Here is a 12,493-nt window from a genome sequence, read left to right as displayed (position 1 = left end):
TTAAAACTGTGTGCCTGATCGAGACAAACTCAGGACCTTTGCCTTTCGCAGGGAAGTGCTCTACAATCTGAGAGCACTTGCCCGCAAAAGGCAAGGGTCCTGAGAACGATTCTCGGTCTGGCACACAGTTTTAATCTGCCAGGAAGTTTCACATCAGTTCACACACTGCTGCAGAATGAAAATTTCATTCTGTCAGGAGTTTTACTTCCATCTTTTGCATCAAAGTCTAGGTCTCTGATCCGCTTGCAATATGTTGAATTAATGACCTATAGATCCTAATCTTGATGGAAGCTGGGTCTTCAGCAGCTTTCTGAGTAAAAACTTTGATCTGTTCCCTGCTTATTTTCTGGTCTTTCACATTCCTTTTATTGAGTACCACCCCAAAATATTGGGACTCTTGTTTACCCTTTACCATCCACATCTGAGGGCCTGTCATTGCTCTCTCTTCTCATTACAAGGTATTTGGTCTTATCCATATTCATCTTCAAGCCTTCTCCATTTACTCTTCCATTAACACCCTTAGCATCTGAACAAAATCTTGTTCAGCCTGTGCTATTAAAACTACATGATCCACATAGGTCCGGATGTTCATCCTTCTATCCAAATATATTCCTGTCTCCAAGCTTGTTACCCTTCTCAGTGCACTTTCTAGAACCAGATTAAATAGAAGGGGGCAGTGGCAGTCTCCCTGTCACACTCTAGTCCTCACCTTGAACTTCTTAGATCTTTCCACTCACTTTCACCACGTGTTATCTCTTAAATACATGCTTGTGTTAGTTTAGTCAGTTTTCTGGGAACCTGTGCTCTTTCCAGTTATTGCTACATCACTTGCCTGTCACACTCCCATACCCTTTTTGAGAAGGCCACAAAAGAGACAGTGAACACCTCTGAACTTCATGGCTCTTTGTAGTACCTGTCTTACTGTACATAGTTGGACGATTGTTTCTCCTCTTTGATACCTCCTTGATGTATGGTATTGTCGCGAATAGTAGAAGATAGAATTAAAATCATGTAGGCTGTAGGCTGGAAAAATATTGCTACAGATCAAGCGAGGTGGACGTGACCAGACTATCTCATGTGTAATGTGTACTCGACTAACAAGAGCGGAGTATGCAGTATCACGAGGCTCAAGCACAGTTAGTGGCAACCCTTGGACACAGCAAACAGTGGAGAATGGCTAGTTCATCACGTAGGCATCACATGCTGCCGCGTGACTAGCCTACTCAGGGCTCAAAGTTCGGGGGTGCTAGAACCTTCTAGAACAAGTGGTGCCGGGTGCACTACCCCCTATAAAAGCGGATAGCCACTAGATCGAAGGAGAGTGATGGAGTGAGGTTGTGTAGTCTGCATCGGGATTGCTGGCAAGAGTTGCAGGAGAGTATTGAGCACAGCAACAAGTAGGGACTTAGGCTGAATCGGACACAGCTGACACTTAGTCTGGTGCACTCGCCTCTGCTGTGTTAGGGACTTAGGTTTTGGGAAGTTAGGGGATGGCAACTGGCATAGCCAGATAGACAATCATTGGAGACTGTATATAGAATCTTATTTAATCAAAAGTGCCAGGGGGTACTTCCAGTATAATCGTTCTATGCATCGAGTGTTCATACATGAAAGCTTCCCTAAGATCCTATCCGAGTTCCATACTCTAGCTCACCTTGCAGCCTTCCCTACAACGGAGCAGTGAGGAGTTGGCGGCCCAACACCACCGCGAGACCTCATGCCAAGTAAGTTCTCTGACGCGCACTGACGCAGTCCTTCCACTCCCTCTCAGGGACACGTCAATGGGACCATGACAGTATTAGCTGTATCAGGAACAACATACTCAGGATCTTACAGGCTGTGGCATAGTAAGATAATTCCTCTATAGTTGCTGCATCTCACTGGGGTCTCCTTCCTTAAATATTGGCAGATGACAACGATTGCTTCCATTCTGCCAGGATCCTCTATCTCCTCTAAAATAGATTACATAGTACATTCTCTCCTGCGGGGATCTCTCTTCCTCTTTCGGCATCTCTGCACGTATGCTCTCTATCCCCCGTTGTGTTTAGTCTCACTTCAGCCATTTTTATGATTTCTCCAACCTCTTCCATGCTCGGCAGTTAATCTCTGATGCTGGTATTGTCACTGACTTCCCTGTGCAATTCTTCTTCTTCTTATGCTGTTATTGCAACACTGTTGTCAGTATTGTCTACGTTCAGGAGATCCTTTTCTGCCAGTGTTATCTTGCTGTTTATACAAACCCTGTTTTGGAGGAGATACATCTGAAGTTAAGTTGCAGAATTATACTACATCACTGCAGTGATTCTGTCCTCCATAGACAGGGAGGATGTCTCTCTGTGTGACACCTTCAACACACTACATGTGTGCCCATTTGGGATCTGTTGCCCCAAAGCACACTGGCATGGGGATGCACCTGATTATTGGAAGAGCCTCTTGTTTGGCACTGTATTGGGAGAGTTACACGTGCCGAGGATTCAGGTAGACAACATGCAAAAAAACAGTACATTCCCTAGTCCACTCACATTCTTGCGACGGTGAACAGATTATACTGTGTAACTCACGTGATCAAATCCCTGGCTCAGCAAGCCTTGGCCACCACCACTTCTGAACCATCTAGAGGCATTCCCCATGCTGCCTTGAACACTCACCCACCAGAAGCAACATCAACCAAGGTACATCAACGGGACTGTAATCCTGACATTGACGAAGACATATCAGACCCAGGAACAGAGAAAGGGGGATGAGTGGGAGAAGCAGCAAATCATCTTTCCATTCTGGCTCACGGCTATCCTGCTGGCAGCCTTATCCATAGACAGCTTCCTATGCATAGTGATAATGAAGTACCAAGCCATAACCAACCATGATGACAGAGTAAATATCTCCCCCCCCCCCCCCCCCAAAACTCTGAGGTCTTGGACACCATTTCAACACACCGCACAACAGGCCTGTTCCTTCGGATAACGCAACTCATTCATGGATAAACAACCTTGAACAAACTGGATAAACGTCTATAAAACGAAATGGGAGTGCAAAAACGGTTCGAACCCCTCAAAACATCACTGCTGTTCAACAGGCAATCCTCAGAAGTCCATGCCAGTCTGCCAAACAACATGCTCTATGTCTTGGAATAAGTAACACTTCGGTGAGAAGGATTCTTTGTCAAGATTTACATTTTCACCCATACAAAATACAGATTGTGCAATCTCTCAAAACAAGTGACTATCAGAGTCGATTACAATTTTGTGAGGAAATGGCCAGAAGACTTGTAGAAAATGACAACCAAGTAAACGACTTGTGGGTGAGCAATCAGGCGCATTTCCACCTCTCTGGTTTTGTTAATAAATAAAACTTCAGATACTGGTCAGAGGACAACCCTGGCACACTTCACTTCATGAAACGCCTCTTCATGCTCAAAAAGTGACGGTTTGGTGCGCAATGTTGGCAAGAGGAATCATGGGCCCATTTTCAGAAATTTCTTACGTCACAACTCGCCCGATTTCCAGTGAATCAACACACAATGTTCCAACAATCCACACTGCAAGAGTTGCCATGAATGCTGTGAATGCTTCGTTTCCAGGAGGCATCATTTCCTGAAACGGGGATATCCCTCGGCCCCCTTGCTCTCCAGATTTGACAACCTGCGACTTTTTTCTATGGGGTTACTACCCACGCAGAGAACTATCCCTGCTCTAAAACAACGAATTCGGGACAAAATTGAAGGAATACCAGTCAATATGTTGCAAAATGTCATGGGAAACTTCCATGCCTGGCTGCAGACGTGCATAGTGGCTTCCAAGATGGCTGCCAATTAAGTGACGCCAGAAACTATTTCCAGAAAGTTAAGTGATTTAGACAGGAATATAATTTAGTTTAACACCAACTACAAATTAAATATGTGCATTAGTGTATCGTTTAGTCTTGCCGTTAAAGGTTTCACTTTTCTTTGCATATTTTTCTCAGAAAACACGAAAAGATCGTATCTTCGCGAAGTCGCGTTTAGGCTTAAATTTTGAAAACGTGTTTGTTTCTTGTTTCTTGGTAACAAATAAGTAAACTACCGTAAATAGCGTATAACTTCATTGTTTTAATACAGATTTCAGAAAAACAGTGTAACCTTATATCAGAAACTTGCTTATATACATTTGTTTATAGGCATAATTCACGTAACGTTTTTGGAGAATCAAACTTAAAGTATCTCGTTTAATTGTCCTTTTTTTCATTCCAGCGAGTGAAATATATAATAAAATGCGTATACCCGCATTGTTTTAATACAGATCTCATAAAAATAGCGGAATTTTAAATCAGGAACTTGCTTATATACACTCCTGGAAATGGAAAAAAGAACACATTGACACCGGTGTGTCAGACCCACCATACTTGCTCCGGACACGGCGAGAGGGCTGTACAAGCAATGATCACACGCACGGCACAGCGGACACACCAGGAACCGCGGTGTTGGCCGTCGAATGGCACTAGCTGCGCAGCATTTGTGCACCACCACCGTCAGTGTCAGCCAGTTTGCCGTGGCATACGGAGCTCCATCGCAGTCTTTAACACTGGTAGCATGCCGCGACAGCGTGGACGTGAACCGTATGTGCAGTTGATGGACTTTGAGCTAGGGCGTATAGTGGGCATGCGGGAGGCCGGGTGGACGTACCGCCGAATTGCTCAACACGTGGGGCGTGAGGTCTCCACAGTACATCGATGTTGTCGCCAGTGGTCGGTGGAAGGTGCACGTGCCCGTTGACCAGGGACCGGACCGCAGCGACGCACGGATGCACGCCAAGACCGTAGGAGCCTACGAAGTGCCGTAGGGGACCGCACCGCCACTTCCCAGCAAATTAGGGACACTGTTGCTCCTGGGGTATCGGCGAGGACCATTCGCAACCGTCTCCATGAAGCTGGGCTACGGTCCCGCACACCGTTAGGCTGTCTTCCGCTCATGCCCCAACATCGTGCAGCCCGCCTCCAGTGGTGTCGCGACAGGCGTGAATGGAGGGACGAATGGAGACGTGTCGTCTTCAGCGATGAGAGTCGCTTCTGCCTTGGTGCCAATGATGGTCGTATGCGTGTTTGGCGCCGTGCAGGTGAGCGCCACAATCAGGACTGCATACGACCGAGGCACAAAGGGCCAACACCCGGCATCATGGTGTGGGGAGCGATTTCCTACACTGGCCGTACACCACTGGTGATCGTCGAGGGGACACTGAATAGTGCACGGTACATCCAAACCGTCATCGAACCCATCGTTCTACCATTCCTAGACCGGCAAGGGAACTTGCTGTTCCAACAGGACAATGCACGTCCGCATGTATCCCGTGCCACCCAAAGTGCTCTAGAAGGTGTAAGTCAACTACCCTGGCCAGCAAGATCTCCGGATCTGTCCCCCATTGAGCATGTTTGGGACTGGATGAAGCGTCGTCTCACGCGGTCTGCACGTCCAGCACGAACGCTGGTCCAACTGAGGCGCCAGGTGGAAATGGCATGGCAAGCCGTACCACAGGACTACATCCAGCATCTCTACGATCGTCTCCATGGGAGAATAGCAGCCTGCATTGCTGCGAAAGGTGGATATACACTGTACTAGTGCCGACATTGTGCATGCTCTGTTGCCTGTGTCTATGTGCCTGTGGTTCTGTCAGTGTGATCATGTGATGTATCTGACCCCAGGAATGTGTCAATAAAGTTTCCCCTTCCTGGGACAATGAATTCACGGTGTTCTTATTTCAATTTCCAGGAGTGTACATTTGTGAACAGGCTTAATTCTTGTAACGTCTTTTTTTATTTTCGGTAATTTAATTGATTTATTCTAGCTAAAGTATTATTTTTGCCATGAGTGAGAAGTGCCTGACTTGCCGTAGAATTGTTAGTTCCGGGGTTTGGTGTGATGGATGCAGTAGTTGTTTTCATTGGGGGGACTGCAGTGGCGTGGGTGTCGGGAAAGTGGATCAGGCTCATCAGTGGTTATGTAGGATTTGCAGCAGAGATAGGAAAATAGTGGAACAGGAGGTGAAAATTGATGCCCTTCAGGCTGAGCTAGATCAGGCTAGGGAAGATCTGGACATGTTAAGGAGGGAGAAGGGCAAAGAGGTGGGAAGTGGCAACAGGTAACAGAAGGAACAGGCCTAGAACTAAGTCTGACAGTTTTGTGGTGAATGTCAAAAATAGGTTTGACCTGTTGCTTCAGTTAGAAACTGATGAGCCTCAAAGGTAGGTGTAGACAGGACACAACAAACTTTCAATAGGAAATTGAAAAAATGTAGGAAAGTCATTGAAAAAGGAAGAAAGTTTTGTTGTTAGGCAGTTCTCATGCCAGAGGTGTAGGCCAACTTCTGCAGGAGGAATTAGGACCAGAATACCAGATCACAAATTTTTTCAAACCAAGTGCTAGTCTGGATCAGGTGACAGAGGATTTAGGTTCACTCTGTAAAGGATTTACCAGGGTAGACACCGTGGTTATTGTGGGAGGGCCAGGGAACAGTATCGACAGAGATCCTGGGTACAGTATAGAGTGTGACCTGGTAAAGATTGCGTCGGCATCGAGACATACCAATGTTGAATTTGTATCTGTCCTGAGACGCCATGACCGGCCTCATTTGAACTCTTCTGTTGGGAAAGTTAATTTGGAGTTGGAACAGCTGCTTGGGTCAGGTGCGGGGGCTCATATTGGTGTGGTTCCTGTTGATTCTCTCAGTAGGTGGGACTATACCAGGCACGGCCTACATCTCAAAAGGAAAGGGAAGGGTAAACTGGCTGGAGTAATAGCAGGAAATTTAAGGGGGGAGGCACTGCCATGAATGGTAAAATACCAGTGGTTACAGGTGTTGGAGCAGCACCTTTTTTAGGATAGGTAAGACAGAAAGATGTCAAGTTCCGCGAGAGGTCAGGATTGAAACAAATCTTCAGTTTAGGAAAGAAATTAAACAGCACAATTCTAGCACATTGGATCACCAATCACAGCTGTCAATTATAAATTTTCACTAATCACCATAAAATTTATCTCCACCGAGTTGTATCTCAGTCCTAGGTAATTGCATTGATGAATTAAAGTCACCCAACCCAGTTGACAATCTACCTCTCTGAACACCATATGACCACTCGTATAGGAACTAGGCCTAAGCACAATGAGAAAGACAGGAGAGTACTGCAAATGTTAGCATAAGGAAAGGTTCTCATAAAAGTATAATTAAAAATAATTTAAGTATATTTCATCAAAATATTGGGAGTTTAAAGAATAAAATAGATGAGCTTCTGGTTTGTTTAGAAGACTTAGAAGCTGAGGATGAAATAGATATACTATGGCTGTCTGAGCATCACATTGTTACTGATACGGATAAGGTAAATGTAAGTGGATATAAGCTCTCTGCACATGTAATTACAGAAAATATGGAGAAAGGAGGAGTTGCCATATATGTCAAAAGTTATCATTGCGCAAAAAGTATGGAAACAAAAAAGTTTTGTGTAGAGAAACATATAGAAGCATCCAGAATGAGATTTTCACTCTGCAGCGGAGTGTGCGGTGATATGATACTTCCTGGCAGATTAAAACTGTGTGCCCGACCGAGACTCGAGCTCGGGACCTTTGCCTTTCGCGGGCAAGTGCTCTACCATCTGAGCTATCGAAGCACGACTCACGCCCGGTACTCACAGCTTTACTTCTGCCAGTATCTCTTCTCCTACCTTCCAAACTTTAAAGAAGCTCTCCTGCGAACCTTCGCAGGAGAGCTTCTGTAAAGTTTGGAAGGTAGGAGAAGAGATACTGGCAGAATTAAGCTGTGAGTAACGGGTGTGAGTCGTGGTTCAGTAGCTCAGATGGTACAGCACTTGCCCGCGAAAGGAAAAGGTCTCAAGTTCGAGTCTCGGATGGGCAAACAGTTTTAATCTGCCAGGAAGTTTCATATAGAAGCATGTGCCTGTGAGCTTAAATTAAATAAAGGCACATTTATAATTTTAACTGTATGTATGTGTTGACCTACAACAGGTTTTACTTTGTCCTACATTGACTCACTCCACAGTATTCTACCAGAGACAGCTGTCGTCGTATAATTTCACGATTCATGACATTGGTACTGGAAACATCACTGTAAATTTGTGGGATGAATCCACCGCAATGAGAGGTTCAGCCGAAATAGTTTCCTGTCTGCTTAAATTTGTGACGCAAAATTATGATACGCCTCAAGAAGGTATGGAATGAAAACTGATTGATTGGTCTGACCGCTGTGTCGGGCAGAACAAAAACTGGAGAGTTTTAGCGCTTTATTTCTATCTAATCAGCTGCAAGTACTTTACAGAAATGCATCAGAAGTTTTTATGTTCGGGCCACAGTTTCCTACTTGCGACAGGGATTTTGCAGTCATCGAGAAAAGAAAAAGTGTCAAAAGTTATGGTTCCTTCAGAATGGAAGCACGTCATTGCTGAGGACTTTGTCGATCCTTCAAAACTGACCATTCACGAGATGATGGAAGACTTCAAGGACATAGGACCATCGAGTTGCTTTTGAAGAAGCCGCCTGCTTTGAAAATTACTTATGTACTTTGGATGAAGCTGTGTAGTGACAATCCTCGAGGTTTAAACGTGCGCCTTACCCACAATGTGCTTCGTCCATGGGAAAGACACTGTATTGTAAAGCATGGTTGCGAATATCAAGTAAAAAATTGTCCATTGCCTTCTGAATTCTGGTTGCTCTATAATGGGACACAAAGTTCACAAAGAGAAGAAAAGGGATCTATTGGACATGACGAGATATATGGAACCAAAATACAGGCAGTTTTATGAAAATCTTCAGTGTGACAACTGACTATAATGTACTAGATTTGAGCCTAAACTTGATAAACTAATGTTGTAATTTTTTTTTTAAGATCAAGCAATTCAGTTTACAATACATATTATTAGTATCTCGTTTTAAATCTCTTACTTACTATTTTTGGATTCTAGACACCTTATAATTACAGCAGAGCACTGGCTGATCTGGAGTAACGCTGTATATCCATTGCCATACAGCGTTATTCCATTTTAAAACTTACTGATTTTCGAAAAATCTGCTTAGCTAAATTTTAAAAACCAGAAATGAGTATTTTCCACAGTCTGTATGCACAAACAATACATATCTGCTATTACATTATTATATCGTATTAATTCTCTGGAACTACAAGTTTATGTCAATTTCCCAACAACTGCGAAATGTGCCATACAGCATTATTCGTGCACATGCTTCAAATATCTATAATAATTCCGTATGAAAGTGTGTATAAAATTCATCAATTTTCCTTTTATATTTTTTCCAAAAAAGGAAAATTTGTAATTACATTCTCGAAAAAAAAATCAATTGTTAATAAGTAAAGATGTAGAAGTTCAATAAACATTAAAATGTATGTACATATGTTCATAACATTTCTTAATAACTGTACCAAATTTAGATTGATTACACTAGGCAACAATGAAAATATTTTGGGCTTAAAAATAGTAAATTTACATGTATTTCCATCTGCTGAATTCAAAAATCACCATAAAAATGACAGATTAGCTCTTGTTTGGAGGATAAAGTGACATTTCATTTCTTAGAGTGAAGATTTTAAATTTGTTTTTTTTTTTCTTTTTTCTGGAGTTGGCACTCCTGTCAAATAACAAAATACAAATGCTCTTCAGCTGTTTGTAAGTCAAAACATAGATACTGTTGCTTTGACTGTAAACTACATGTAGTTTCTACTCAAATTAATGCAAAATTTCTGGTTCACAAGTGCTTTTTTAGTGTAAAATTTGAAAAAATGCCACGAAAATGCGTAAATATGCTGAATAACTTTTATTATATTTGTGGTGAAATAACATTTTCCTCACAGAAATGCAATCTGACGCCTCTTGTAAAGACTGCCTATCAGTATTATTTCGGTATGAAAGTCGGGGACCAGGATAAGTCTTGGGCTCCACATATATGTTGCAAAACGTTCAGTTACACTGCGAGAATGGCTGAAAAAGAAGAAACGATCTATGGCTTTCGCTGTGCCAATGATTTGGCGGGAGCCTACAAACCATACTGATGACTGCTATTTCTGCCTGACTCCACCTATAAAGGCAGGATTGTCTATGAAGCATAGAAGAACAGTTCAGTTCAGTATCCGAATCTTCCATCTGCTATTCGACCCATTCCACATTTGAGTAGTTTACCAGTTCCTGCTCCACCAAAAAATTGTGTGTTTGAAGTAGAAAATGAAGACAGTGTGGAACAAGAAGAACCAAACAAGCCTGATTTTGAGGGAAAAGATGATAAACCGCACAGACTGAGTCAAGCGGTATTGAGTGATCTCATTAGAGATCTTGGCCTGTCAACGGAGAATGCAGACATTCTTGGGTCTCTACTACAGCAATGGAATCTTCTCTAAAGTGATGTGAGAATCTCACAGTACAGAAAACGTCACAAGGAGCTGCTTCCCTTTTTTTGAGAAGAAAAATAATCTTGTTGTTTGCTGCGACATTAATGGCTTGATGAAATCTTTGAATTTGAACCATGATCCAACTGAATGGAGGCTATTCATAGACTCCTCCAATTTAGTTCGAAAGCTGTGTTACTTCACAATGGGAACCTTCTTTCATCTATTCCTGTTGGTCATGCTGTTCACATGAAGGAGACATATGCAAATATGACAGCTCTCTTGGACTCAAATATCATGAACACAGATGGAAAATCTGTGGTGATCCAAAAGTCATTGCCATACTCTTAGGCATGTAACTGGGTTACGCAAAGTGCTGCTTCTTATGTATGTGGGACAGTAGAGATCGGAAATTGCAATAAATTAAAGAAGACTGGCCCGCAAGTAATCTTCACCCTAGCAAGAAAAATGCCGTTGCCAAGCCTCTTGTGGACCCAAAAGACGTTCTTTTTCCACCCCTTGCATATCAAGCTGGGTTTTGTAAGGGATGCTAGTATCCAATGCCCGGGTCGATAGAAGACACGAGTCGATCGTTGAGCGCTGCAGTAGGCAGAGAGACGGCAGAGAGACGAGCGTCGAGTGCGGAGTAGTACTAGAGAGTGTCGAGTGAGAAGTGGTACTGGAAAGATGGGCAAGAATGGAGGTCGAGTAAATTCACCGAAGTGTGACAGGAGCGCGTCCCCCTAATCGTCGTGGGGTGGACCCTAATCGATACCGATTCGCGAGTGATACGACACCAAAAGTGACAAGTGCCAAATTTCGTGTATTGCGTCAACCGCGTCAGCCAGCAACAAACATGGATTGCAGTGAGGATTGTTGTGGATGTTAACCATCATCATTGCGCATGACGAAATACCTAAAATCAGTAACCAGTAAGAGATATAACCGTAATTAGATGTGTAAGGCAAAGGTAAACTGCCTCAGAATTTGTGTGTTAGTAGAAAATATACAGTTTGTACATCGCAACCTTTGTGGTCCTTAATAATAGACAAACTTTTAATCATTCCACTATTCAGTCTCAGAACAGCTGCACTCTGTTGAAATACCCCCGAAACCACAGCAGGAAAACCGATAGCCTTCATCCATTAAGCACACAGTCATATAAACATAATAATTAACTGTTTGGTGGCTTCAATAAATTACACAAAATCCAGTAAAGGAATTAAACGGGAGTGTTTCAGTTTGATGAAAAACTTTGTCAAAGCTATGAACCGAGAAGGACGGGCCTTTAAGTGCATAAGAGAGAAATTTTCGAAATTAAGTTATGCAAAAGTTAAGGAAGGCAGTTTTGTCGGACCACAAATATGAGAACTTGTAAGGATCCTGCATTTGAACAGTTTTGGAGGGGAAAGAAAAGGAAGCCTGGGAAGCTTTCAAGGGTGATGTTCATGGATTTTTAGGCAACAAAAGATATGACAACTACAATCATTTGGTGACAGTGCTCCTGCAAAAATACTGTACCCTTGGATGCAACATGTCCCTTAAGATCCATTTTCTCCGCTCCCACCAACACTTTTTCCCTCCTAACTGTGGAGAATCCATTAATATGTAATACTTCCACATTGTATCACAGAAACTAGCGCTAATAAAAAAAAAATTGTCATATTTGTTTTTCTCAACCCAAAATTAGTAGGAATTGCCTCATGAAGTGCTAGAAACATTAAAAATTATTTTTTTTGTTGCCCAGTGTTATCTCAAATAATTATATTTTTATAAAATGCTTTTCAAAGTACTGTAGTTTTGTGTACGTCCCGCCTTAAAGAATTAGTTACTTATTTGAATCTTCCCGTTCCACTGGCTAATCCTGTACATTCTAGGCAGAGTCGTCTTGAGTTCTTTGAAGTGCTTTTCGCAGCTTTGTCTTGGTGCTAGACATAATATACATCTGCTTTCTTCTGCCACTTTAAGATGGTACTTGAACCCACTGAGTTACCCCAAAATAGCACTCCATTCTGCAACTGTGAATGAAAGAAAGCAAAATATGCAGAAATTAATAAATGGTTACTAATAATGTGTCTTCTTGTGTGGTAGGAAGAGTGTCTAGAAAGTTTGCCACACAGATAATTTGT

This window comes from Schistocerca piceifrons, chromosome 1 (genome assembly GCF_021461385.2).
Source record: "Schistocerca piceifrons isolate TAMUIC-IGC-003096 chromosome 1, iqSchPice1.1, whole genome shotgun sequence".
Lineage (NCBI taxonomy): Eukaryota > Metazoa > Arthropoda > Insecta > Orthoptera > Acrididae > Schistocerca > Schistocerca piceifrons.
This window is presented reverse-complemented; position numbering follows the sequence as displayed.